Here is a 7,041-nt window from a genome sequence, read left to right as displayed (position 1 = left end):
AGTCTTGCTCTGTTGCCCGGGCTGGAGTGCAGTGACGCAATCTCGGCTCACTGCAACTTCCGCCTCCAGAATGGGAAAAATATTTTTAAATCATATACCTGACAGAGACTTGTGTCTGGAACACATAAAGAACTCTTACAATTCAAATAAGAAGACAAATTATACCCCCTCTTCTAAAAATGGACAAGGGATCTGAATAGACATTTCTCCAAAGCTGACGTACACATGGTCAATAAGCACATAAAAAGATGCTCAACATCATTAGTCATCAGGAAATGCAAATCAAAACCACAATGGGACACCACTTCACATCCACTAGGATGGCTAGAATCAGAAAGAAAGACAATAACAAGTACTAGAGATGAAGATGTGAAGAAATTGGAACCCTTATACACTGTTGATGTGATTGTAGAATTACACAGTTGCTTCGGAAAATGGTTTGGCAGTTTTCCAAAATGTTAAGCACAGAATTACCATATGACTCAGCAATTCCACTGCTAGGTACATAAATATATGTATAACTAAGAAAATTGAAAAGATGTCTATATACAAATTTGCATATGAATGTTTATAGAACTATTATTTATAATAGTCAAGAGTAGAAGCAACCAAATTTCCATCACCTGATGGATAAATTAAATGTGGTATATCCATACAATGGAATATTACTGAGCCATAAAAAGGAATGAATTTGCTGATACATGCTACAACATGGATGTACCTCAAAAACATTGCGCTAAGTGAAAGAAGCCAATCACAAAAACACATGACTCTATTTACATGAAATGTTCAGAATAGGCAAATCCATACAGAAAGTAGGTTAGCAAAACCATGGGTTTCCCCAAAATGGGGAGTTATTGCTAACCGGTCAAAGATTTCCTCTAAAATCAGATAGAGTAATGGTTGTAGATCCTTGTAAACATACTAAAAACCACTGTGTAGTGAAGTGATACTAATGTGTACTGAACTGTACACTTTAAAAGGGTGAATTTTACAACATGTAAATTCTATCTCAACACAACTTATTAAAAATTCATTAATTCAGCATGATAGTATTTCTTACCCATCAGGTTGGCAAATGTAAATAATTAGACAATATTAACTGTGTGTGAGGTTGTAGGGGAATGGGAAGTGCCACACAGTGCACTAGGGAGAAGAAATTGGTCTAGTTGGGTTTGGCAATATCAAGTAAAACTGAAAGCATGTACACTCTATGAGCCATCACGTTTTCTTGTAGGGAGATACCAAAAAGAATTATAAACAAACACAGAGCTTTCACTGTGGCAATATATGCAATCATGAAAAACTGCAGACAACCTAATGAATAGGTTCAATAGGGTAATAGATATATGACAATAGCAAATAACAACTAACATTTATTGGGTACTTAATCTGTATCACGTGCTGTTCTACCTACTGTATTTGAATTAAACTTAATTTTCACAACAACTCTGTGAGATAGGAACTTTTACTATTCCCATTTCGTAGGTCTTAACCACCATGCAATGTGCAATGCTGCTTATGTACTGTATTCATTCAACAGAATAGGGTATAACAGTGAGAAGGAATGAACTAGATCTATGAATTCAACAATCACAGGAATCAGAGGCATGATACTGAGAGAGTGAAGAATCCTGCAGTGATACAGTGAATAGGCCATCTATGATGATGGTCAAGAGCTCAGGCTCCAAAGCCTGATTGCAGAATCAATTCTCAGCCCTATCACTTATTAACTGTGTGACCCTGCACAAGGGAACTCTCTGTGTGCCTTATTTCTTAAAAAAACATGACAGTAATAGTGCATGCTACATAGGAGTAAGAGGACTGAGACAGTGTCAGAAGCATGTGAACCACAGCAACTCCATCTTGAATAGAAGCTGGGTAAAATGAGGCTAAAATCTATTGGGCTGCACTTCCAGATAGCTAAGGCATTCTCAGACACAGGAAGAGACAGGAGGTCAGCACAAGATACAGGTCATAAAAACCTTGCTGATAAAATAGGTTGCAGTAAAGAAGCTGGCCAAAACTCACCAAAACCAAGATGGCCACGTAGTGACCTCTGGTCGTCCTCACTGTTACACTCCGCTTAGCACCAAGACAGTTTACAAATGTCATGGCAATAGGAAGTTACCCTGTATGGTCTTAAAAAGGGGAGGCATGAATAATCTATCGCTTATTTAGCATGTCATCAAAAAATAACCATAAAAGTGTGCAGCCAGCAGCTCTCAAGGCTCCTCTGCCTATGGAGTAGCCATTCTTTTATTCCTTTACTTTCCTGATAAACTTGCTTTCCCTGTACTCTACAGACTCGCCCTGTATTCTTTCTTGTGTGAGATCCAAGAACCCTCTCTTGGGGTCTGGATTGGGACCACTGTCCTGTAACATCTTTCTGGCAACCACAGAAGGGACTATAGTGAGGAAACCCCTGACCCAAAGGCTAGCTTTGGGTAATTGGTGGGGTCCTGTAACAGCAGTGCAGCTCCAGGTGGGTAGTAATAGCAGAATAAATGTAAGCTGCTATTGTTGCTTTGCATGCAGTATGCTACATTGTGTGTATAATTTTAAATTGAACCCATACATACAGACATCTATCTGTAGTTATATATGGATACACACATATAAAAGTATTCAAAATAGACTAGAAAGATACTCAGTAATTTCATGATAGAGGTTATTGCTAGAAAGATCTGGGAAGAGAATGACACTGGCAATAATATGCCAAGTAGAATTTCATTTTATCTGTAATACTTCATTTTTAAACTTAAAATCTTAAAGAATATATGATGAAGGTTAATAGTTATAATTCTAGGTAGTGGGAACATGTGATATGTTATCTTTTATATTTTTATTTTTAAAATTTCTTCAAAAAATCTTCAAAATAGTAAATACTTACAGATCTATCAACTCAGACATTTAAAAAATATGCTTTTTCTTCCATGCTTCAAATAAAAATATCTTGCTTCATATTAATCACATACTTGCTGGCATCTGTAAGTGGCTGAGTAGCTTAGCTCTTTATTTAGCTAATGTTATACAATTTGCTTAAAACACACATTTAGTAATCCCATCTCCCTGCCCACATGCACACGTTAGTTACAATGAATTCAACATTCTTGTGCACTGGACAATAAATTAATTCTGCTGTTGCAGTGTGAAAGCAGTCATCAGAAAAATACATCAACAACCAGGCTATGCTGTGTTCTGATAGATTTTATTGACAAATACTGGTAGTGGGCCAGATCTGGCTCATAGGCTGTAGTCTGCCAATTCCTGGACTGTATCATAGGATTCAAAATCTTATGATTTTGGATTGGCAATACAATCTCCCCGTTATAAACCTAGTTTACTTGTCTATCTTACCTTTTCAGACCCAGATCTGTTGTTGTATTCATAGTATGCTGGTTTAATTAGCTGAGAATCCTTGGATAAGTCACGTAACCCCCAAACATCAATTTCCTCATCTCTTTAAAGTGTGAATAATACCACACCTAATAACATTGTTACTATAAAAATTAAAGAAAATACTATATGTGATTACTGATCAAGCATCTTTTCCTTCACCTCACTCCATGTGTTCCATGACCCACCCAAATGACTTACATTCTTTGTACATGGCTTTTTCTCATCTTTGCATCTTGCTTTTACTGTTCCCTCAATGACTGTCTGAGTCATTTCCATGCATTCAAATTCTTCCCATTCTTCTATTTACAGCTTAAGTGTCAAAGTCACGAAAGCTTCCTTCATCTCTCTTAGCCAGAAGTAATTGCTCTTTTCTTAAGTGACAAAGCACTTTGTGCCTCTCTTAAGGTACTTAAGGCATTTCGTCTTAGAACTGAGTAGGTGTCTTATTTTTCTTAAACCATTGGAATGACTTGAGGACAATGAGCAGGATTTATCCATATTTGGGATCTCTCCTTGTTCTTTTACCCAGCACTGTACCATGCACAAGTCAGTTCTTAGTAAGTATCTATGTGACAAATGACGTGCATTGATAACTTTTGTTTTTCTGCCTTAAACAGTTTAAATGTTTAGTAAATACTCAGAGTTATAAAATGATTGCTTTTTGCATTTATCCTTGGGAAAAAACTATAAAAACATTTACAAGTGTAGTTCTAGTTACGGATTAGCCGACTGAGTCTTAAATAAGGAAAAAGAAAAGATGCTCAAGGGCACCCAAATGTGCTAAATATTTACACATGTCATCTTACCTATAGATTCCAAGATACTTAAAAGTATCCACATTACTTTGCCCACAAGGAGACTAAGACTCAGTGAGGTTATGTAACTTTGTCCCAAGTCTGGAATTTATTTCTCCCACTTAGGAGGTACGGGCTTTTTGCAGTTAATCAAAGAAAATTTGTTCGTTAGACAGTTTCTAGCTGCATACATGCTCAACCTCCTCATTGTTTGTGGACTTGTTTTTGTTTCTGGCCTAGATGTTGGCTCTAATGTCCATCAGTAGATGACTGGACAAAGAAAATGTGGATCACATACACCATGAAATACTATGCAGTCATAAAAAGAATGAAATCACCTCCATTGCAGCAACATAGATGGAGCTGCAGACCATTATCCTAAGTGAAATAACTCAGAAAAAGAAATTCAAATACTGCATGGTCTCACTTATAAGTGGGAGCTAAACAGTGGTTACACATGGACATATAGAGGGAAATAACAGATGCTAGGGGTGGGGAGAGTGGGAAGACAGTGAGGGTCAACAAATAATCTATTGGGTACAAGGTTCACTCTTCGGGTGGTGGATACAGTAGAAGCCCAAACCCTGCCACTATGAAATATATCCATGTAACAAACCTGCACAAATCCATGTACCTCCTGAATTGATAAAAATAAAAAAAAAATAAAGGTTATATGGCAATCCTTACAAAATAATTTGGAAATATAGGAAAAAAACATACAAACATGTCAGAGAAAGAAAATATATATTCTCAATTCATAAATGTCTCAGTAAAATTTCTGAAAACTTTATCTTTTCCTCTTTCTCATTATCATGCATATGCTCCCTAAGGAGTTATGGGAACCCCAGTAAATACCAAGTGCTGCCAACGTCTACTGAGGAAAGACACAAGTATAAGATGGGAAAGTGAGTCATGTCCTCTGATGTTCTTGCCTAGTCTTGACTCTGTAGAAGTTGACTGTAACCTGGCCGGGTGTGGTGGCTCATGCCTGTAATCCCAGCACTTCGGGAGGCCGAGGCAAGTGGATCATGAGGTCAGGAGATCGAAACCATCCTGGCTATCAGAGTGAATCCCCGTCTCTACTAAAAATACAAAAAATTAGCTGGATGTGATGACGGGCGCCTGTAGTCCCAGCTACTCGGGAGGCTGAGGCAGGAGAATGGTGTGAACCCGGGTGGGGGGAGCTTGCAGTGAGCTGATATCATGCCACTGCACTCCAGCCTGGGCGACAGAGCGAGATTCCATCTCAAAAAAAAAAAGGTAGTTGAGGTGGCATGCCTTTCCATTGAGAGATTTAGGCTCCCCACTGTTATAGCCTCATCTTTTGGGAAAACCTGTGGCATACTGTGGGCTTTCTACAGGCTAGAGGCATACGGCTGTAGCTAAATCAAGTCAATTTTCAGAATCTAGCCATCTGTGAGATTGAGGAAGTACAATGTCTTTATTCTTTTGACATTCAGTATTTCACTGGTTTGTGTTGTACAAGGCAGAAGATACTGAAATCATCATAAAGTTTGTAATAACAGAAGTGCTTTTATTTTTGACCACAGGGATTGAGCACACCAGCCAATCAAGAGATAAATGAGATATGGAGGAAATGGGGCAGATAAGAGTGTTCAGGCTGCTTTACATGCCTTTTCACTACTGGAAAATCCAATAGTTTGGAGCAGTGTTTGTAAACTATTTTTCAAAGAGCTTTAACCTTCAGCAAAGGTGTTTCAGGGAGAAGAGGCAGAATTAGGGGATCCTCTAGATGCCAACGTTGGCAAGCTCTGCTTCAGTTAGAAAAGCTTTACTTTGTTTTATACATTGATGATTTATGTTTTCATTTAGACAAAAAGAGCTTTTTTTTTTTTTTTTTTTTAACAGAACCTTTTGAAGCTCCTAGGGGGAAAAACAAAAAACAAAACAAAACAAACCAAACCAAACCAAACCAAAGCAAAACAAAACACACCTTCCTCTTCAGGAGAAAGACAACAGAAGCCAACAGAAAGCTTCTTCCTAAAGAACTATGAATATCTTAGAGATAGACAACTGATTTAAGAAGACAAGGGGATGATTCTTCTGACAGCCTTAACCACAAGATTTCAGATTTTGGGCTCCAGTAAAACATCAAATCTACAAAAATCACAACATGGCCAGCTTTCCCACTCTCCTCTGCTTGTTACTTTCCAGGTAAGTTCTAAGCCTGTGAGGTCACCAGTGTCTGGCAAATACAGACAGGCACAGTGGGGACAGATCCAGATGAACCAGACTGTGGAAATAAGTGGGGCACCCATTTACTTTCCTCTCATAAAGGCAGAGATTGCCTCACGTTTCATTATGATTCATTTTATTTATGGTCTTTTCTGGAATTTTGCTTGATCTCCCTGATTTCTGCCCTATGCAACTTTCCAATATCTATTTGCCTCCTTTGCTTTTAACAGCTTCAGAATGAAAATTAAATAGAGCTATCTTATTACACCTTGCCTATGGCTTCTCCCAACTTAATTCTGTGACTGCAATTAACTTTTTTTGGGGGGGGGGAGGTTCATCTGCTCATCCTCGTTTCCTTTCTTTCGCATTCAACATATCTGTGTGAACTGTAATAAGACTGTCAACCTATTAACTTTTGAGTAACTCTAAAGTATGATGCTAGGTGTGTGTGTGCATGTGTATAGATACACACATCTGTGTGTGTGTATATATATACACACACAAATATATGTCTGTGTATGTATATACATATATAATATATTTATATAATAAATATATAAATATATAATATATATAATATAAATATAATATATAATATATTATATATAATATATATATAATATATATTATATGTATATATTTTTTTTGT

The sequence above is a fragment of the Hylobates moloch genome, unplaced genomic scaffold, assembly GCF_009828535.3.
Source record: "Hylobates moloch isolate HMO894 unplaced genomic scaffold, HMol_V3 SCAFFOLD_14, whole genome shotgun sequence".
NCBI lineage: Eukaryota > Metazoa > Chordata > Mammalia > Primates > Hylobatidae > Hylobates > Hylobates moloch.
The sequence above is the reverse complement of the archived record's forward strand: the minus strand, read 5'-3'. Positions refer to the sequence as shown.